We start from the raw sequence: 21,687 nt of genomic DNA, 5'->3' as shown, positions 1-21,687 counted from the left end.
TTCACAGTTTTGGAATAGTTGAAGACACAGCTTTGAATGGCACATTTCATTTTTCTCCAAACATATGGCCTGCCTGATAGCATGTGGTGGGGGGGAACTCTGGGAGCATACATGTGTATGTGCGGCCTCGCCCCATGTCATACCATATTAAAATACATCCACATCTCATATAGGAATCTACTTTTTGCCCCAAAAGAATCTTGAAAAGCTTTTTCTAATTTTGTTTTTGAAATGAGGAGGCAACAAGTCACTCATTTAATTAATTATTGACGATCCTTTCTCATTGATCACGCACACTCAGGGATCCTTTCAAGATGAGAAGATGCACTCTACAAATGATTTTCAAGCATTGGGATGATTTCTTGGATGCTGAATTAGATGACAAAGTGATAATATGTTGCATTTCATCCACAATAAACTAGGCACTTAATCATGTTGATGTTGCAGTTTTCTTGATCTTGGAGCTAAAAATTGTTTTCAGGTCTGTAACTTTAAGTCCCCGAAGGCTGAAGGCCTGGGGCTCAGGGCTGAGAATGCTAAGGAAGGATGACATGACCCTGGGGCATGTGGGCACGTGTGTGCTTGTGTGTGTGTGTGTGAGAGTGTATGGATGAGTGGGCATTTGTGTGTCCGTAGATGTATATGCATGTGTACTATGTGTATGCACGTGTGTGTGTGTGTGTGTGTGTGTGTGTGTGTGTTGGAGTAAGGGAGGGTGGTGTAACTCATCAGAAACATAGGTAGTTTCCTGCACAACAAGGTTTCAGGGACAATGCTTCATCTTGCCTCCCACTCTACCCCCACAACATTCTGCCTATACCATACTCATTGTCGGAAGGTCCTACAAATTTATTTCCGAACATTCCATCCCACTTTCTCTCAGCTAGCTCACGTTACCTCTGCCAATAGCCAGTGCAGTTAATTACGCCCAACTGGAGAACCAGGTCTGGATACACGCATGCCCAGCACACTCACCTGGCACTAGGCTGCCTACTGAGTTTCTCTGCAAATCTCAAGGCAACCTTCCAAGGGTCAGAAAAAGAAACGATCATTCATCTGTAACAGACTTCCTAGCTAGATGAAATGGGACAGTTGTGGGGGAGGGGGGTTTGCTCATGAAACCAAACATGCATTTTCAACCCAAACAGAGTAGCGAAAGGACTCCGTGTGTTGTGAGCGTTTATAAACTTGCAGGAAGACACCTACAGGGTGGCCAGATACTGTCCTAAAGCCCACCCTGGTACCCAAGCTTGGGCAAGTTCCCCCCATGTTTGCTTGGCGACTCATGCTGAACTATTCAGCGTCTCCAAAGAGGCTGGTGCTTCCCACATTTTCTTGCTAATAACAGTCACCTGGAGTACTTATTAGAGATAGAAATTTCCAGGTCCCTCTGCTAGGATATCCTGAAATAGGGGTCTTGCTTAGGGCCCAGGTGTCTATGTTCCTAGCAAGTGGTGTTTCTTATTTGTAGGAGAGTTTTACTTACGCTATAAGTGTCACACTGTCTCCGAATTCTGCCAAGCCCGGGATCAAAGTGCAGCTCTTACACTTTTAATTCTGTGACCCTCATAGACCAGCACTCATCCTTTCTTATCTAGGGTTTCCACATCTCAGAAATTGGAAATTCCACATCTCAGTGGTGTGGACTGGCCAGATTGTCTCCCCAAGGTGCTATACGTGAGCCACAAGGGCTATGATCTTGGAAACCCCGGCAGAGGGCACTCATAGCTGACCTTGGCATTGAGGGACAGAATCTATCCTCCCTTGAAGGAAGACTCCCCACTTTTATTTTCCAGGACTCCAAAGGCCTGCAGTTCCCAGACAAACCATGCTTTCTGCCTTCCATGACTCAGTGACATGGCTTCCCTCACTTCAGCCGGCTGACTCCTAATGCTCCTTCAAGTCTCAGCCCCTGAGAAGCATCTGCAGAGCCCCAGGATGAGAAAAGGCCCCTCCCGAGGTTCCCTGAAGGCGACATGAGCACACCACAATAGGAGCCCTCTTCTGCCAGGCCACCCCTCTGTCACAGCGCTTTCCACACCGCTGTCCACGTCCATCTCCTGCACAGACAAGGCTTGTGTCCTTCCCTAATGTCAACGCCCAGTATAGGACCACATACAGTTCTCAGAAACCCAGAGGCAGGCAATTCTAATAGGCAGAACCCCACCTGCCTCGAGAACCACTGCAGGTAGCAACAGGTGCTCCTCATGGAGCTCCTCATGGAGTGGGCTATGCCTATGAACAGAAAAACACTGAGAATCCCTGACCTTACTGAGAAAAAGAGGGCAGTCCCAAGCAACACAGGTTTGTTAATGAAATCACCGTGGGGCTCCTGGATGCTGCGTAGAAACCTGTGGGTGGGACCAGGGCTCTGCCTGAGAGTGCGGGGGTCTCGAGGAAGGTCACACACAGGCTTCCCTAAGGGTCTCCCCCAAGTCCCCTGTGGGGGGGTCAGAGCAGCGGGAATCACTGGAATTGGTTGCGGCCGGACCTGCCAGACCAGAAGGGTGGGCATTCGAAGGGCACACACTCATTTTGCCCTGTCATTTTGCCCTGTCGTGCAGGGCTTTTGTTATTTGTTGTGTTTACTGGGAAATAAAGCTCAGGAAGGTGGAACTCAAAGAAGGGAGTGAGGGGAGGACTAGCTGTCGCCAGAGGAGACAACCTTCGGTACCTATAGATAGAAACCCCTTTGCCCTTCGAAGCCCCTCCTTTTCCCTCTCCCCCAACTTAGCTTTGGATATTAAGCCAGAATTGACACCAGTGCTCTCTTTCCTCTCCCCCTTTTTGGTGCTGTAGCTCTAGGAGCGGGGGATTTACTCTGGAGGAAGGGAGAAGAGAAGGAGCGGGACTTACGTACGGTGAGCATCTACCCAGTGCCAGGCACTGCTGGGGGTACCACCACATTGATCCACTGATGCCTCCCGGCCACCCCACGCCCAGGTCAGCTTTATTATAATCCCCCCAGGACTCTAGTCCTTGTTGCCCATCTGGGGAAAGTAGCTCAGCCCAGAGGTCCCACCACAGGGGCGGTCTGAAGGTGAGATGGGGGTGTCTACCAGGGAGACTGAGCCACACCAGACCTGAGAGAGCACGGGTGTCACTATGTCACTCGGTGGGGGCACTGAGTTATATAACCACAGGTTATTTCCATGGAATCGCTACAGGTTTGCAATAAACCCTTTGTTTGTCTTTGCTCTAACGTGATTCATTTCCACCCCTGGCAACCAAAACGCCTGGTTTTATACAACCATTATCACCAGACTACAGACTACAAAAACGGGGTACCAAGAGATTAAGAAGTTCGGCTAAAACGCCGTAAACTGATAAGTGGCCGGGCAGGGATTCAGGCCCTGACCTGCCTGATTCCAGAATCCACTCTCTACACAAAGAATTGTGCCAAGACATTCTTCGGGGCCTCTAAGAGTATTTCTGGATGTGTTTTGCCTACAAAGAAAATCCGTTCATAAAGCGTACTGGATCAGAGCAGCGGGGATCACTGAAATACTTGCTGCACAGAGCAAAACTATAGCTCTCTCCCAGCAGTAACAGTAATAATCACAAGAGCTAGCATTTAGTAAGCATTTACTATGTGCCAAGCACTACGCTAAACACTTTCAAGAGAATTTGATCCCATATATGTTCCCCAGTCTTGGATGAAGACACTGGGGCTCAGAGAGGTTATGTAACTGGTCCAAGATCTCAGAGCTGGGAAGAGAGAGCCCTGTGGTTCAAAGCCAGCTCTCTCCGGACTTGAGACCTCCCACGGTACCAAGCTGAACGCTACAGCCAGACGAGACGCATCTGAAATCTTCGGGAGGCTGTGGTCACCTCGCTGCAGCCATCATAACTCTTTATAACTGGGAGGGGGCTGGGCAAGTGAACGCCAAGGTGCGTTCGGGGTGCGGCTCTCACTGCAAGTCAGAGGGCCAAGTTATAAAACAGGCTTTTAGTGAAAACTAAGATGCCAGCAGCTCAAGGCAGAAGCGTGGTCCTCTGAGGCTTCCTCCCTCAAGCTCGGCGCCAGCAACCCCCTGTGATTTATGCTTCCAAGTGACACACAGCTTGCAGGCACCAAGTCTGCAGTAGCGGAGAAAATGGATGGGCTGCCTGGGGGATGTTTTCCCTGCACGCACCACGTTCCCTTAAAAGGCCTCGAGTGTATATACAGTTCTGACATGCGGGCAAAAACCACATCACGGTGGGGCCTCTCTTCCCCTTATATGGTCAAGTATTACAATGGCACCCTCCCTGCTAATTTATGAAGCGCATGAGTGGAGGAATGTCGATCAGGAGATGTGGGGATGTTTCACCAGGGAGAGAAATATAAAGCTCATCTCACTGGCAAGGGACGTACACAACCAAGTGGAACAGAATGCATACTTGCTCAAGTTGTGTTTTTTTTTTTAACTCTGAAGAATAAACACTTTTGTTCCTCTCTCAAATATCAACATGCCTTAAAGCCGAAAGAATATGCAGAGCCCCACCCCCCAGGGATGGGAGAAAGAGAAAAGTAAAGCAAGAATAAAAACATGTAGAATTTATCCTTCATGCATTTGCCCCCCTCCCAGCCTGGCCTTTGTTTCCCCACTAAACACACACACACACACACACACACACACACACACATACACACTGCATATATACAACCAATTAAGCATCTGAAAAGAAAGGACAACTTCGTTTTTTTGTTTTGTTTTGTTTTTTATAATAATTTTTTATTATGATATGTTAGTCACCATACAGTACATCCTTAGTTTTTGACGTAGTGTTCCACGATTCATTATTTGCATATAACACCCAGGGCTCCATGTAATACGTGCCCTCCTTAATACCCATCACTGGCCTATCCCAGTCCCCCAGCCCCCAGCATTCTGAAGCCCTCAGTTTGTTTCCCAGAGTCCACAGTCTGTCATGGTTCATTCCCCCTTCTGTTTACCCCCCCCATTCTTCCCTTCCTTCTCCTACCGATCTTCCTGCTATTTCTTATGTTCCATAAATGAGTGAAACCATATGATAATTGTCTTTCTCTGCTTGACTTATTTCACTTAGCATAATCTCCTCCAGTCCCGAAAAGGACAACTTCATTTGAAACATAACACAGAAATAGGGCAGAGGACCACTCAGCTACAATGAGTTCCTACCTCCTGTCTATCAAAGCCCTCAGCCATGTTGTTAGAAGCCATAAATCAAGGTGTCCCATCCAATCTCTGTCCTAAGCCTGGAACCAGCAAAGACAAGAGGGTGTGTGAGATTAGAACATACAGGAAAGTGCTTTGTACATCATAAATCATATGATGTCCACAGGTAAACACTATGGTAATGTCCTCCTAGAATGGTTGGTTTTTAAGTTACTATTTATTATTTTTATTTAATACACAACCAGGTTTCTTGGATATATCCAAATATAAGTTATGTCCCTATTTAAACTGTGTTCACCCTTGCTATAATTCACTATCATTGGGTCAGGACTCTGAATCTATTCGCAGTGCACGCTGGTCTAAATAACCGAATTCTTCTACCCAGCCTCAGAATGCCAAGGAATGCTTCCTTGCCAAGGAATGTGTCCACTACAGGTTAAATGGCACATTGTACAAGCTAGCAGAGAAAGATTCAGCCTCTTATCATATAAGCACATATCCTTCACCATTTACAAACTCCACCTTGACTGAAACCAAGTACTTTAAAAAAGCAATTAGACGAAATCAGAGAGGGAGACAAACCATAAGAGACTCTTAACTCTAGGAAACAAACTGAAGGTTGCTGGAGGAGAGGTGGGAGGGGAAATGGGGTAATTAGGTGATGGGGATCAGGGAGGGCACTTGATGGAATGAGCACTGGGTGTTATATGCAGCTGATGAATTACTGAACTCTACCTCTGAAACTAATAATACACTGCATGTGAATTCATTGAATTTAAATTTTAAAAATAATATATATTTTTTAAAAAGCGCTTGAAGATACCCAGACAGAAAGTTCAGTACAAATAACAGCATCCCAGAAAACAATGGACCACGATTCCTTCAATATAACTCCCTAGATGAGATGTATTTAATGTGAAAGTGTAGCCCGGACGTTCATCTTCTTAAAACCAGAAATTCAGGAATCCCACCCAGCTGATACCAAGTGCATGTCCTCACCCGAAACTGTTCTATTTAAGATCCTCACGCAGCTCACACAATAAGGAAAGCCATCACAGTACGCATGGCAGTCTCTCTACGCCACAGCTTTGTCGCATGGCCGCATTTGAGGCAGAAAGAGTGAGCAGGGGTGAGGAGAAAGTGCAAGAGCCCTGGGTGGTTGCGTCTCAATACACGGGCAAGCGAGCCCCTGGCCACCCTGGCGCCCACTGTCTCCCCAGTAGCTCCACACTGTCCACGGGGCTGAGGAGGGGGCTTTTAGAAGTATGCCAACTCACACAGTTTTAAGTACCTGCAGCTTCCACGGAAGAAGTTCCCTTTCTGAGAACCAAACAGCTGGTAAGCAAGGCTGTAGGCTTGACCACCTGCATCAGAATTACCTTGCTGTTTTGCTTGAAATGCAGATTCTTGGACTCCATTTAGCATAACTGAATCCAAATCACTGGGGGATGGAGCCGTGGAATCTGCATTTGAACAAGGCCGTCTCCCCACCCGCCCAACTCCCCGTTAGATTCCCATGCACATTTGAGAACCACTGCTATAAACGCTCAAAAAAAAAAAAAATCCTGTTCAATCGAACACTATCTTATACCCAACTAAAAAAATATAATCCCAAAGTATACTTCTAAGATTTGTAGGAAAAGGGGATCTTTGGGAACAGTTAATCCAACTTCTTCATTCTTTTTTTTTTAATTTTTTTTTATTATATTATGTTAGTCACCATACAGTAACATCCCTAGTTTTTGATGTAAAGTTCGATGATTCATTAGTTGCGTATATCACCCAGTGCACCATGCAATACGTGCCCTCCTTACTACCCATCACCAGCCTATCCCATTCCCCCAACCCCCTCCCTTCTGAAGCCCTCAGTTTGTTTCTCAGAGTCCATAGTCTCTCATGTCTCAACCTCTTCATTCTTTAAATAAACAAAGCTGAGCTCTTGGCAGAGTAACTGACTTGCCCTGGGTCTCTCTGCCGGCTGATGGCAGAGCCCTCTGGGACCTCTGGTCCTGGGTCAGTTCCTAGGCTCTGCCATCACATCCAACACCTTCCCCACCCCTCCCTGCACCACACCCATCCACACATTCTCCAGGGGGACTCTGGATACTGTTGTCTCTGCCTGTCCAATATCCAGCCCTTTCTTAAGGAAACAGAACTTGGCTTTTGTAGAACTGCCCCCTTCTCCACTGCTTGTCCCGCAAGGTTATCCCCTCTTCCTGGGTCAAAGAGCAAGCATGTGATTGAACACAGAGTGAGCACATGCTGAATCCCGACTAAAGTGAAAATGGGGACAATGGATGGAGTTTCTTGCTTGATCCAGCGGGCAACTGTCTGAAGAGATTGCCTATACATAATTCCTGCCACCCAGGTCCCTATTATTTTTGAGACTAGCTTTTCCTTTGATTCTGAGAATTACCTCTTATCCTTCCAATGCATTCTTTTTCAGTAACCTAAAATTGGTTTTTTTACTTAGATGCCAAGAACCCTACTTGACCTCTGCTTCCTTAACCCTAAACCACAAACGTGTAAGCATTTGATTCAGTTCGATAGAAAGGGAAGTTGGGGTTAAATATCTCCTTTTTGGAAACAGAGAGTTTGTCTGACCTTGCAGTTGGATGGGTGGGGGTACGTCCCTGGAAACCCTGTCTCCATCAATACCCACCACTCCACTCATTCCCAAAAGCCAAGTATTTTGCTTTTGATCCCCAAACACCTCATCCCCAAACTAAGAGGCTTAAGATACTATCTGTGCAGCTGAAAACAGAAACAGTCATGAACCCACAACTGCGAAGTAATCCAAACGATGCTTCCTTCTAAGTAGTGCACGCAATCCCTAGGTCCAGTGCCAAGAAGTTATTGGGCTCACCACATCTGCACAAGTAGACAGATTCCCCTCCTTGTCAGTCTGGGTTTTATCTTTAATGTCCTCTCCCCAGGGCAGCACTATGGTCCCTGACACGCGGTACATCTGTCTGCAATTTCCACATAATAGGAGCAAGGCTCAGTTCTTTTAAAGCCACAAGTACCATTAAGAGGTCTTTCTGCCAAAACACATATGGCTCTTTTGTTACAAAGCTATACAAATATTTGTGTTTTCTGTTTGACTTGGCAGCAGTGCAAAATTTCAGACTCTCTACTGCTCTTGCTTTGAAACCATCGCCTGTCTCCTGCTGCAGGTTATTTACTAGTTATTGTGCTTCTTCAAAACAAGTTCTAGCTTTCTGGAGGGGAGTTCCAGAACTCTGTTGCTTAAGAGGCCCACGATGAGGTAGCTGCTCGAGAGAAGTGGTGTACAGCCCGGACAGCACCTTAACATGCACAGTGAAGCTTCAAAAATGTATTTTAATTTTTTAAAAACCTACAATAAAATGGGACTTTTGGGTGTGTTCTGTTTTATGAATTTTCATATATGTATAAATTCATGTAAACTGGCTTCACAATCAGGAGACAAAACATTTCCATCACCCTCAAGAAACTCTCTCACACAGACACTCCACTCTCAGTCCCCCACTCCCAGGCCCTGGTAACCACTGTTCTGGTTTCATCTCTAGAGTTTTGTCTTTTTGAGTGCCGTATAAATGGAATCACACGGTATACCGTGACATTTTGTGTCAGGCACCCTTCATTCAGAATAATCGCTGGAGACTCATCCAAGTTGCTGTGTGTATCAGTGGTTCCATTTTATTGTCAAGTAGTATTTCATTGCACAGATATATCAATTTGTTTATTCATTCACCTGTTGAAGGACTTCGGGGTGCTTCCTGTTTGGGCAATATTATGAATAGAGCTTCTATAAATATCTGTGTCCAGGTTTTTTTCTCTAGGGTAAATATATAGGAGTGGGATTACGGAATCATATGCTAATAATCTACTTAATAAGCAACTGACAAACTGTTTTCCAGAGTGGCGGTATGTCCCATTTTGCATTCCCACCAGCAGCACATGACATGCTCCAAATGATGTACATCTTTGCCACCACTTGGTATTAGCAGTATTTTTTATTTTAGCCATTCTAATTGTTATGTAGTCATATCTAATTCTGGTTTCAGTTTGCATTTCCTAAAAGCTAATGATGTTGTATACCTTTCATGTGCTTCTCTGACATCCATAAATCCTCTTTGGATCCCATTCTTAATTGTTTTGACAGTTCCAACTCTTCCAATATGTTGAAAATATTACTGTTTCTCCTATGAATTACTTTAGCACTTTCATTGAAAATCAGCTGGCCATATTTATTCAGGTCTATTTCTGGACTCTCTATTCTGCCTCATTGATCTATGTATCTATCCCCTTGCCAATGCTTACTGCTTTCTGCTAATCAAAAAATGTGATTCCTCCAACTTTATCTTCTTTTTCAAAATTGTTTTACTTGTTTTAGTTCCTCTGTCTTTCCATATAAATTTTAGAATTGACCTGTCTATATCTACCAAAGTTTTGTGGAAATGTTTATTGGAATTTCATTAAATCTATGGATCAACTGTAATCAGAAGATAAGTGACATCTTTGCTACATTAAGTCTTCCAATCCATGGACGTGGTATACCCCTTCATTTTGGTATTTTATTTTATTTATTTTTTTTTAAAGATTTTATTTATTTGACAGAGATAGAGACAGCCAGCGAGAGAGGGAACACAAGCAGGGGAGTGGGAGAGGAAGAAGCAGGCTCATAGCGAAGGAGCCTGATGTGGGGCTCGATCCCATAACGCCGGGATCACGCCCTGAGCCGAAGGCAGACGCTTAACCGCTGTGCCACCCAGGCGCCCCGGTATTTTATTTTTTTTAACAATGGTTTGTAGTTTTCAGAATATAGATCCTATATATTTTGTTAAGTTTTTAGCCAAGTTTTTCACTTTTTTGAACAATTGTAAATAGTATTGCTTTTTCTCATTTCAGTTTTCAAGTGGACATTGACAGTATATAGAAATACAATTGGTGGGCTGCCTGGGTGGCTCAGTCGGTTAAGCATCTGTCTTCGGCTCACGTCATGATCTCAGGGTCCTGGAGTCGAGTCCCCCATTAGGCTCCCTGATCAGCAGGGAGTCTGCTTCTCTCTCTCCCTCTTCCCTGAAGGTGAACACTCAATCTCTATCTCTCTCTCAAATAAATAAATAAATAATCTTTAAAAAAATATAATTGGCTTTTGAGTGTATACTTTGTATCCTCTGATTTTCCTTTATTAGTTTTAGGACTTTGGGTGGGGGGGATTCCTCAGGATTTTCTATGTAGACAATCATATCATCTGTGAATAAAAACTGCCTTACTTCTTCCTTTCTACTCTATATGCCTTTTAATTCCTTTTCATGCCTTATCATATTGGCTGTTACTTCCAGTATAATGTTGAATAGTAGTGGTGAGAGTGGACAAACTTCTCTTGTTCCTGATCATAAGGGGAAAGCATTCAGTGTGTCACCACTAAAAATAATTTTAGCTGTATGGTTTTTTGGTAGATGCTCTTTATTAGATTGAAGAACTAGCTTAAATAGATGTTGACATTCTGTCAAATGATTTTCTGTCTCAATTGATACGAGTGTGCGTTTTCTCTTCTTTAAACTGCTAATATAGTGGATTGCCTTGATTGATTTGTGAATATTAAACCATCCTTATAATTCTCAGTATAAACCCCAGATTTTTCTTTTTATATATTGCTGGATTTATTATGTTAATGTTTTGTTAAGGATTTTTACATATATGTTTGTGAAGGATATGTATCTATATTTTTCTCTTCTTATACCGTATTTGTCTGGCTTTAGTGTCAGAATAATGCTGGCCTCCTAAAATAAGTTTGGAAGTATTTCACTTTTTCTGTTTTCTGGAAGAGATGGTGAAGAATTTATTTTAATATTTGGAAAACTCACCAGTTTATCTATCTGCACTTAGAGGTTTATTTTGGGGGAGGTTTTAAACTATAGATTCAATTTCTTTAGTAGCCATAAAATGTTCAAATTATCTATTTAATTTTGGGTGAGGTTTGGTAATTTGTGTTTTTTGAGGAATCACTCATTTCATCTAAGTTGTTGAATTTATTCATGAAGAGTAGCTTGTAGTGCTCCCTTATCATCCCTTTAATGTCTAAAAGCTCTGTAATGATATTTTCCTTCCTGATATTCATAATTTGTATATCTCTTTTTCTCTTTGTCAGTCTTGCTGGATTATCAACTTTATTCATCTTTTCAAATAACTGGCTTTTGGTTTATTGATTTTTCTTATTGTTTTACTGTTTTCAATATCATTGATTTCTTCTGTGATCTTTATTTTTTCCTCCTTGCTTTGTATTTATTTTGCTGTCTTTTTTCTAGTTTCTTATGGTGGAAGCATAGATTATGACTTAAAAACTGTCTTCTTTTTTAATGTAAGCATTTGTTGCTATAATTCCCCCCCCCAGTATTGCTTTATCTGCATCCCACAAATTTTTATGAGTTGTATATTCATTCTCATTTAGCTCAAAATATTTTTTAATTTTCCTTGGAAGTTTTTATTGATCCACAGATTACTTAGAAGCACGTTGCTTAATTTCCAAGTGTTTAGAGATTTTTCTGTAATCAATTTTTAGTCTAATTCCTTTATAGTTTGGGAACATACTTTGCATGGTTTCAACTCACATTTTGTTTTTTCTTTTTGTTTTTTTTTTAAGATTTTATTTATTTATTTGACAGAGAGAGAGAGACAGCCAGCGAGAGAGGGAACACAAGCAGGTGGAGTGGGAGAGGAAGAAGCAGGCTCTCAGCAGAGGAGCCTGATGTGGGGCTCGATCCCAGAACACCAGGATCACACCCTGAGCCGAAGGCAGATGCTTAACAACTGAACCACCCAGGCACCCCTCAAATAACATTTTTTTATTTTTGTTTGTTTTAATGGCCCAGGATATGATTTACCTTGGTAAATGTTCCATGCACTTGAAAAGAATACATATTCTGCTAATGATTGGACTAGAGTTCTATAAATGTCAATTAGATCCAGTTGATAGATAATGTTGGTCAGTATTTCCATACCGTTGCTGATTTTCTGTCTAATCTATCTGTCTTTGTCTGTTCTATAAGCTTCTGAGAGATTATGGATGTCTCCAACTATAATTCCAGACTTCTCTATTTCTCCTTCCTGTTCTATCCATTGTTGCTTCATGTACTTTGACGTTCTGTTACTAGGAGCACATATATTTAGGATTGTTATGTCTTTTTAGTAAATTAACCCAACATAATTTTGTTTTTCAAAGACTTTGCAGTACAGTTGAGTTCTCAAAGTCTATGTATACAGTTAAGGGTCAGATGTGTGTATGCTCAGCTAAGGAATGACCCAGTAGTTCATAAATAACTTTAATAATTTCCCCTGAATCCACCCTCTCTTTTGATTCTTTCCAGCTTCCCTGGGGTTCTTTCTGATACTCTGACAAGAAAATTGGGGCTTTATTTATTACTGTATTCTGTCATACACTTCCATGCCTGTCCCTGTTTCTGTGAGGAGGGAGAGACAAGCAGTGGGAAGACGGTGGGGTAGGGGGAAAGGGAAAGCAATGATGTTTTTCCCGACTCTCTCAGAACCACTTCAAGTTTGGGGTTCCTGCCAGCTGTCTTACTCCAACTGCCACTGCTACCCCAGGACTGCTTAAGAACTATGGCACAACAGATGGAGGAAAGAAAGGGGGAGGAAAAAAAAGGAAAGAAAGAAAAAGAAGAACGGGAATTTTCCTCATACTCTCTCTCTGAACTAAAGAAGTTCTATCCATGCTGGTGTTGACTTCTAGGTTTCAGACTGCCCTGAGGTCAAGCGGGAGGACAGTAGGCACACATAAAAGGTAAACTCACCACTACTTTGATGGTACTTTAAGTCCTGGTCTTCTTCCCCAGTCTGCTACTATTTGCTTTTCAAAGTCCTCAAATAGCTGTTCTGTGTGTCCTGTCTGGGTCTTACAGCTACATTCAGCAGAAGGCAGGGTGGATGAGGTGAGCTAACTTCATCTTTCTCAAAATTGGAAGCAAGGGGGTAGTTTTTTTAAACGTTCAGATTCCCTGGCTCCACACCAGACCTAGTGGATCTACCCCCAATTGGGGAACTGGAAGTAAGAGACAAAATGTAGATTTGGGGGAAGCACCACAAGAGATGTGAGATCCACATCTGCACTTAGAGGCATTTCTCAGAGTAAAGTCAAGCAGCTGAAGACGACCTGCAGCTGCGCAGATCCAACCCCTAGATCACCCTGATAATGGCCAACGCGTAAGAGCTCTGGATTCTTCATCGGAGACTGCAAACTCGAATGCCTCCTCTGGCCACATATGTAACGGGTATGGTAAGCAGTCAGTTGGACCCATGACACCAGGGAATGATGGGGACAGGAGGGAGCTAGAGAGTCCATGTTTGTTGGGAGCAGCCTCCACTATGCTCCAAACAACTATTCCTACAGGACAATGCAAGCCCAGTGGCGTCAGACGGCATTTCTTCAATAAAACATTAACTATCTGTTTTTTTATATAAAATCTCTCAATTTCTAAATGTCAGCAAAATAATTCAAAAAACAAAATGGCAGGGCCTCAGTTTGCTATTTTTGGTCTAGGGAAGAACTGGGAGCCCTTCTGGAATTGGGTTGTGCATACACAGAATACGCATGCATGTGTAGAGGTGGGTTCATTTATGTATCCCCTGAAAAATTTGGTCTCTATCCTTGAGATACCTAGAGATCCCCTACATGTCACAAAACTATTCATTGTTTAGAAACTTTGTGGTTTAGCAACAGGCGTAAAATATAACACCTTTTGGAAAGAAATACTCGCCAACTTAAAGACTGTTCCCATGAACTGGGCTTCCTGAGGTATTACTAAGAACTCTCTTCTTTTTAAGGCATATCATTTCATGGAACTTGCTAAGCTTCCTGTTCCTTACATATAATATCCTTTATCAAAGCCTCTTCTTTCAACAAGAACCAGAGTAAATGAAATAAGGGGAGGAAATCAGTAAAAGAGAGAAAAATCTCAAAAATTATGATTAATTTCTGTTGCCAAGAATATTTACTTTGCAGGTTACTGAAGAGTATGTGGCATGTTTCATTTGACTTTAATTTCAAAGTGATGTGACCTGATGGGGCTAATGAAGTGAAATGTATGCTATAAACATTTTCATATACAAAATGGTTCTTAATTATTATCAATAATATAACACCATATCTCAATTTTAGTGAAGAAACTCATTAATACAGATGGAATTTCATTTAATTGACTCTTAGTTCCAAACTGGTTCACTTAGCTGGTGAGAGCTTATTGCTATCAAAGTTAAATACCTGAATGTGTCTGGAAATCATGCGTGGCACAGAGTTAAAAAGTTTCGGCCTTGGAGTCATATAAATACAGATCTGAATTCCAACCCCTTAAGTTACTAGAATATGACCTTAAACCTTGGTTTCTTCACCGTTAATAATGAAAGTTTTAAACTTAGATTTTCCAGTTGCAAGGAACAAAGCCTTGACACAAGTTATCTCAAATAATAAGGTAGGATTTTGCAGGATGAAGTAATTTGTAAGAATACACTTGAGAATGAGAACACAGAAATTTCAACCATGAGGCCAAGACCTAAAAGAAATCTAGGGAAACACTGGACAATCAGGCTTCAGAAACAGATGTTGTTCAAAATCCAACAAGGGTATATGGTTTGTCACGTGGCTTTTCACCTCTCCTTCTCGCTGGCCTCCTCATCTTCCATTTGATATGCAAATTTAAACTTTACCTTGTAGGTTCTATTTTCTCATTATTCTTGCTTACCTGTAACTTCTACTCACTCATGACCCTAATGGCCCCACCAGATTCCTTCTACCTCAGGACCCACAAGCTTCTGCTCCTGCTCAAGGAGGATTCTTACATATTGAAATGACTAAAGTCAAGATTATTAAAAAGAATCTGATAATGTTGGTATTCCCTGTTTGTGAAGAGCTTTTTGCTCTATTTCAAAGGATAATGCCCAGTCTGTGAATAGGCCACATTGAGCTGGTTATCCATCCTTGGGCTAATCTACCTGGGCTCAAGTTCATTGATAAAAATCATATTAATACCACTCTTAGGCATATAAGTAGTAATAACTTACTTGTGATGCATACTCACCCTGATTAGGATCCAACATCACAGAGAGATCAAAATTCTAACACCAGGTTTTGTTCCTTGGCTAAGTAGCACACAGATTATTTATATAATCTTTTGTATCGTGGGCCTAAAAGTAATCTACGGATGCATATTCTAAACCATAACTGTGTTGGTTTGAATAGATTTCAGATTTGCACTCTGATATTTACTGTGTTGAACCAGGATTGTTTCCTTAAGAGACTCGTAAGAGCTGGTAAATACTATATTTTACAGAGGATAGTTCCAGACATCTACAGACTCATTCAGCTAAGCAAGTAAACAGTAAAATCCCTATTACTCTATGTTTCTCCTTCTTTTGGCTCTGAGCCTTCAGTAAGCAGAAAGTTGAAAGAAACCAAACCAACATCTCTCCCAACCTCTTCATTTTATTTATGTATTTGATTTTTCCAAATTTCAGTGAGGAAAACACAGCCTTTCAATGAAATATCACTATCACATGAGTGCTATATCTAACTTGGAACTTGATTAAACCAAACCTGCTCATTGGCCAACAGGTCAAATGTGCCCTATCCAAGTACTGGGGAATGTTTAAGGGCACATAAACACATAGTCATCAAACTGATTTGAACTGAACAAATAAAATCTGGTCAAAATGGAAGTTTGTTCAGTAGTGTCTCCCAGCTTTCAAAAAGCCCTAAAAGAAAAATTTACATCTTATATATCTCAAAAGAATCTTTCGTGGGGAGTTAATGGATTTGTCTATTAATCAAAGCTCAATCTGGAGAACTTAAATTAGTTTATTGCTGGCAATCTTTAGAAGAGCAGATTTTTATTTTGATTTGGAACAGCCCTAAATAATTCTCTGAAACTGGGCAACATCAATTTGTAAGTGTAAGATTCATGGAACTCAGAGATTATCATCTGTTCCACTTCCCTTACTTCACAGGATATTCATTGCACCATTATGTGGAGAGTGAAAAGTTGGAAGTAACCTACATATCCAACAATAGGGGAATTACTGAGTACAACATTCTATCATCATGCAATGAAATAAAAAGAATACAGTATACTTAAATATTCTGACATGGATATTCATGACAACTATTAAGTGAAAAAAAAAGAAATTCTGAAATCAAAGAGCGAGTATGACCTCATTTTTTATTTGTTTAAAAATGCAAATTAAAACTCTGTGTGTGTGTAATGTTTGAAAGGCCACAGACCACTGTTAACAGTGGTTATATATAGAGAAAGGGATTTTAAAAAATAAAAGCATCACAACAAAAAGACCCCTTCAAGAAGAATAAAATAACCCATGCAGTATGCCAATAACCTGAGGCATAATGCATGCAAGAAAGGTTCCTGGGCTGCAAACAGCTCGCACATGAGCAATGGGAGCTCCCAGGGGTGCACTGGATGGGGAGGCTTTGGCTTTGCATTGATCTCCAGCAGCCACCAGTACCCCTCCCCTCTTTGATGTGGAAAATGATATTCTCTCCGTCTTACATAAAATGCTGTTCAAACCCAATTTTCATTCTCCCTAGCACTTCCTTTCCAACCAGCTGCCTCCTTTAGCTATTCCTAGAGGGAAATTCTGGAAAACCACAGTAACGTCCTAGAAAATCCACCCTCCTTATGAAGTGGAATAGACTTAGACTCTTCATTGTCATTTTGCCTCATATCTGTTATAATTGTAGAAGAATATTGTAAGTATAAGGTTTCTCCAAGCTCACACTCCAATGCCATGGGCTTGAGAACTGGGGACGGGTTGCGTCTTTTGCAAAGCTCACCCTAAGCTACATAAAGCAAGAACTTTAATAGCTGCATTAAATCCCTGTGTTCTTTTTAAAAATGCTTTTGAGACACAGACAAAATTTATGATTGAGTATTCCTGGTCTCACTATGAACACGTGAGACCTCTGCTCCCCAGGAAAGATAATACTGTCCTTGCCTGCTTAGTGTCTCCTCTTTGCCCACCCTCCAAAGGGACTTTTTTCTCTTGCCAGCTTAATTGCTGCATTCTTGTGACACAGAATCAGGAGGATAAGAAGAAAGAGGTAGGACTGAAAGGACTGAACCCAACAGGTGAAAAAAGGGTAGAGAGCACTGGGGAGTAATAGAAGAGAGAAAGTGGAGAAGAAAAGCTCCAGGTGGGCTCCAGCAATGAGAAAGTAGTGGGGTAATAAATATCTCAGGAAAGATGGCTAGGATCTGTACATTGATCCCTTTTAATGTGTTCTGAGAACTGCAAGCAAAATTTAGAACCACTTTTCATTTGCTTTTTGTTGTTTGTTTGAATGTCACACTGCCCTGACACATGGTCACATAAGGACAAAATTTATTCAAGCTCTAATACATTCTAGGAGAACAAGCAGTTATGATACTCATAAAATTGTCTTTAAAAGAGCCAAGGTGAGGATCAATATGAAAACAGCAGATTTGAACAACACTATAGACCAAACGGACCTAACAGATATACAGTCCATACAACAGCAGTAGAATACAGAGTCTTCTCAAGCACACACAGGACATTTTCCAGGACAGATCATGTTATGCCACAATACAAGTCCAAACAAATTTAAAATGAAAGAAATTATATCAAGTATATTTTCCACAGTGATATGGAATTATAAATGAGTAAAAGAAGGAAAGCTGGATCATTCTTAAATACATGAAAATTAAACAGCATGCTTTCAAACAATAACTAGATCAAAGAATAAATCAAAAGAAAAATTTAAAAATGGTAGTAAGGAGGGCACATATTGCATGGTGCACTGGGTGTTATACGCAACTAATGAATCATCGAACCTTGCATCAGAAACCAGGGATGTACTGTATGGTGACTAACATAATGTAATAAAAAAAAAATAAAAAAATGTCTTGAGACAAACAAAAAATAGAAACAAAGCATAACAAAACTTATGGGAGACAAAAAGAACATTTCTAAGAGAAAAGCTTATAGTTATAAATGCACACACTAAGAAAGAAAATAGCTCTCAAATAAACGACTTAACATTATGCCTCAAGGAACTAGAAAAAGAAGAGTCAATGAAGCCCAAAGTTAGCAGAAGGAGGAAAATAAGAAAGATTAAAGCAGAAACAACTGGAATAGAGAATAGGGAAACAATAGAAAAGATGAACAAAACTAAGAGTTGGTTCTTTGAAAAGATAAACAAAATTGACAAACCTTTAGTTAGACTCACCAAGAAAACAAGAGCAAGGACTCAAATAAATAAAATTGGAAATGAAAGAAGAGACATTACAACTGTTAGCACAGAAATACAAAGGATAATAAGAGACTACTGTGAACAACTTTATGCCGCAAATTGGACAACTTAGAAGAAATGGAAAAACTCCTAGGAACACAGAACCTACTGAGACTGAATCATGAAGATATAAAAAAATGTGAACAGACCAACAAGTAAGGAGATTGACTCTGTAATCAAAAGCCTCCCAACAAAGAAAGCCCAGGATCAGATGATTTCAGTGGTAAATTCCACCAAACATTTAAAGAATTAATACCAATCCTTCTCAAACTCTTCCAAAAAACTAAAGAGAAGGGAACACTTCCAAACTCATTTTATGAGGCAAGCAGTGCCCTGATGCCAAAGCTGGATAAGCACACCACAAGAAATAAAGCCTCAGACCAATATCCCCAATTAACACAGATACAAAAATCCTCGACAAAATGTTAGCAACCCAAATTCAACAGCGTACTGAAAGGATCATACACCTTGATCAAGTGGGATTCATCCCTGGGATGCAAAGACAGTTCAATATATGCAAATCAATCGATATGATACATCACACTAATATAATGAAAGATAAAAAAATAATATGACCATCTCAATAGATAAAGAAAAAGAATTTGGCAAAATCAACATTCTTTCATGATAACAACTCTTAACAAATTGGGTATAGAAGAAATATAGCTCAACATAATAAAGGTTATATATGAAAAGCCCCCAGCTACCATCACACTCAAAAGTGAACAGTTGAAAGCTTGTGCTCTAAGATCAGAAACAAGACAAGGGTGCCTCACCACTCCTCTTCAACAGAGTATTGGAAGTCCCAGCCAGAGCAATCAGGCAAGAAAAAGAAATAAAATGCATCCAAATAGAAGAGGAAGAAGTAAAATTATCTCTATAGATAACATGATTTTATATATAGGAAATCCTGAAGACTCAAAAACAACTATTAGGGGCGCCTGGGTGGCACAGCGGTTAAGCGTCTGCCTTCGGCTCAGGGCGTGATCTCGGCGTTATGGGATCGAGCCCCACATCAGGCTCTTCTGCTATGAGCCTGCTTCTTCCTCTCCCACTCCCCCCTGCTTGTGTTCCCTCTCTTGCTGGCTGTCTCTCTCTGTCAAATAAATAAATAAAATCTTTAAAAAAAAACAAAAACAAAACAAAACAAAAAAAACAACTATTAATCCAAAAAACTATTAGAACTAATCAATGAATTTAGTAAAACGGCAGGATACAAGATTAACATACAAAAATCAGTTGTGTTTCTATACATTAACAACAAACTATCCGAAAAATAAAGAAAACAATTCCATTTATAATAGCTTCAAAAAGAATAAAATTCTTAGAACCAAATTTAACCAAGTAAAAATTATAAGTACACTGAAAACTATTAAACACTGATGAAAAAATTGGAGAAGACACAGATAAACAGAAAGATACTCCATGATCATGGATCTGAAGAATTAATATTGTTAAAATATCCATATAACCCAAGGCTATCTGTTGATTCAATGAAATCCCTGTCAAAATTCCAACAGAATTTTTCAAAGGAATAGAAAAAACAATCATAAAATTCTTATAGAACCAACCAAATACCCTGAAGAGCCAAATAATCTTCAGGGAAGAAAAAAACACAAAGATGTACACATCATACTTCCTGATTTTAAACTATGTTACACAGCTATAGTAACGAAAACAATATGGAAGTGGCATAAAAATAGACACATAGACCAAAGGAACAGAAGCAAGAGCCCGGAAATAAACCCATGCATATATGGTCAACTAATATTTGACAAAGGAATCAAAAATACTCAATGGGGAAAAGACAACCCCTTCAATAAATGGTGCTGGGAAAACCAGATATTTACAGGCAAAAGAACGAAACTGGATGCCTATCTTAAAAAACGCACAAAAAATTCATTTGAAGTGGAAGACTCAAAACCATAAAACTCCTAGAAGAAAACACAAGAAAAATGTTCCTTTATATTGGTCTTGACAGTGATTTTTTTTGGCTGTGACACCAAGGGCATAAGCAACACAAGCAAAAATAAACAAATGGAAATATAGCAAATTAAACCACTTCTGCACAGCAAAAAACAAACATAACAAAACGAAAACAAAAACAAAACAATTAAAATGGAAAGGGAACCTATGGGATAAAAGAAAATACTTATAAACTATGTATTTGATAATGTGTTAATATCCAAAATATGTAAGGAACTCATAAAACCCAATAGCAAAAAAAACCAAATAGCTCCATTAAAAAATGGGTAAAGGTCCTGAATAGACATTTTTCCAAAGAAGATACACAAATGGCAACAGGTACATGAAAAGCTGCTTGACAAACACACTAATCATCAGGAAAATGCAAATCTAAACTACAGTGAGATAGTACCTCACATCTGGTAGAATCGCTGTTATGAAAAAGACCAGAGACAACAGGTGCTGGCGAGGATTCAGAGAAAAGGGAGCCCGTGTGCTCTGTTGGTGGGAATGCAAACTGGTGCGGCTACGATGGAAAACAGCATGGGGTTTCCTCAAAAAATTAAAAATAGAAATACCATGTGATCCAGCCATTCCATTTCCGGGTATTAATCGGAAGCAAATGAAATCACTATCTTGAAGACGTATCTGCACTCCTGTGTTCACTGCAGCACCATCTATAGTCGCCAAGACATGGGAACAATGCGAGTCTAATGACAGATGACGGATCAAGAAAACACACAGGTACGTGTGCATGTACACACACACACACACACACACACACACACACACACTGGAATATTATTCAATCATAAAAAAGTAGGAAACTCTGACAGCTGCAACAAGATGGATGGAACTTGAGGGTATTATGCTGAGGTAAGTCAGAGAAAGATAAATATTGTATGATCTCACTTATATGAATCTAAAAAAACTGAACTCATAAAAACAGAGATAGATTGGTGATTGCCAGGGGTGGGAGGGGTGAGCGGGAGGGAATGGGGGAAGGTGGTCAAAGGTACAAACATCCCAGTTATAAGGTAAGTAAGTTCTGAGGATGGAACGTACAGCATGGTGACTATGGTGTATGATACTATATCGTATATTTGAAAGTTGCTAAGTGAACAGATCTTAAAAGTTCTCATCACACATGGTAAAGTGTGTAAATTCGTGAGGTGATAGACACATTAACCTTATTGTGGTCATCATTTCTCAATGTATATGGATATCAAATCATTACATTTGTACCTGAAGCTTACACAA

At 40.6% G+C, this 21,687-nt stretch overlaps 1 protein-coding gene across 1 annotated transcript in view; it reads right to left on the bottom strand.

The window, feature by feature from the left end:
• PGM5 (phosphoglucomutase 5) overlaps positions 1–21,687 on the bottom strand; it is a 188,368-nt gene that overhangs the window by 83,925 nt on the left and 82,756 nt on the right. The window lies entirely within an intron of this gene.

The sequence above is a fragment of the Ailuropoda melanoleuca genome, chromosome 17 (assembly GCF_002007445.2).
Source record: "Ailuropoda melanoleuca isolate Jingjing chromosome 17, ASM200744v2, whole genome shotgun sequence".
Lineage (NCBI taxonomy): Eukaryota > Metazoa > Chordata > Mammalia > Carnivora > Ursidae > Ailuropoda > Ailuropoda melanoleuca.
The sequence above is the reverse complement of the archived record's forward strand: the minus strand, read 5'-3'. Positions and strand labels throughout refer to the sequence as shown.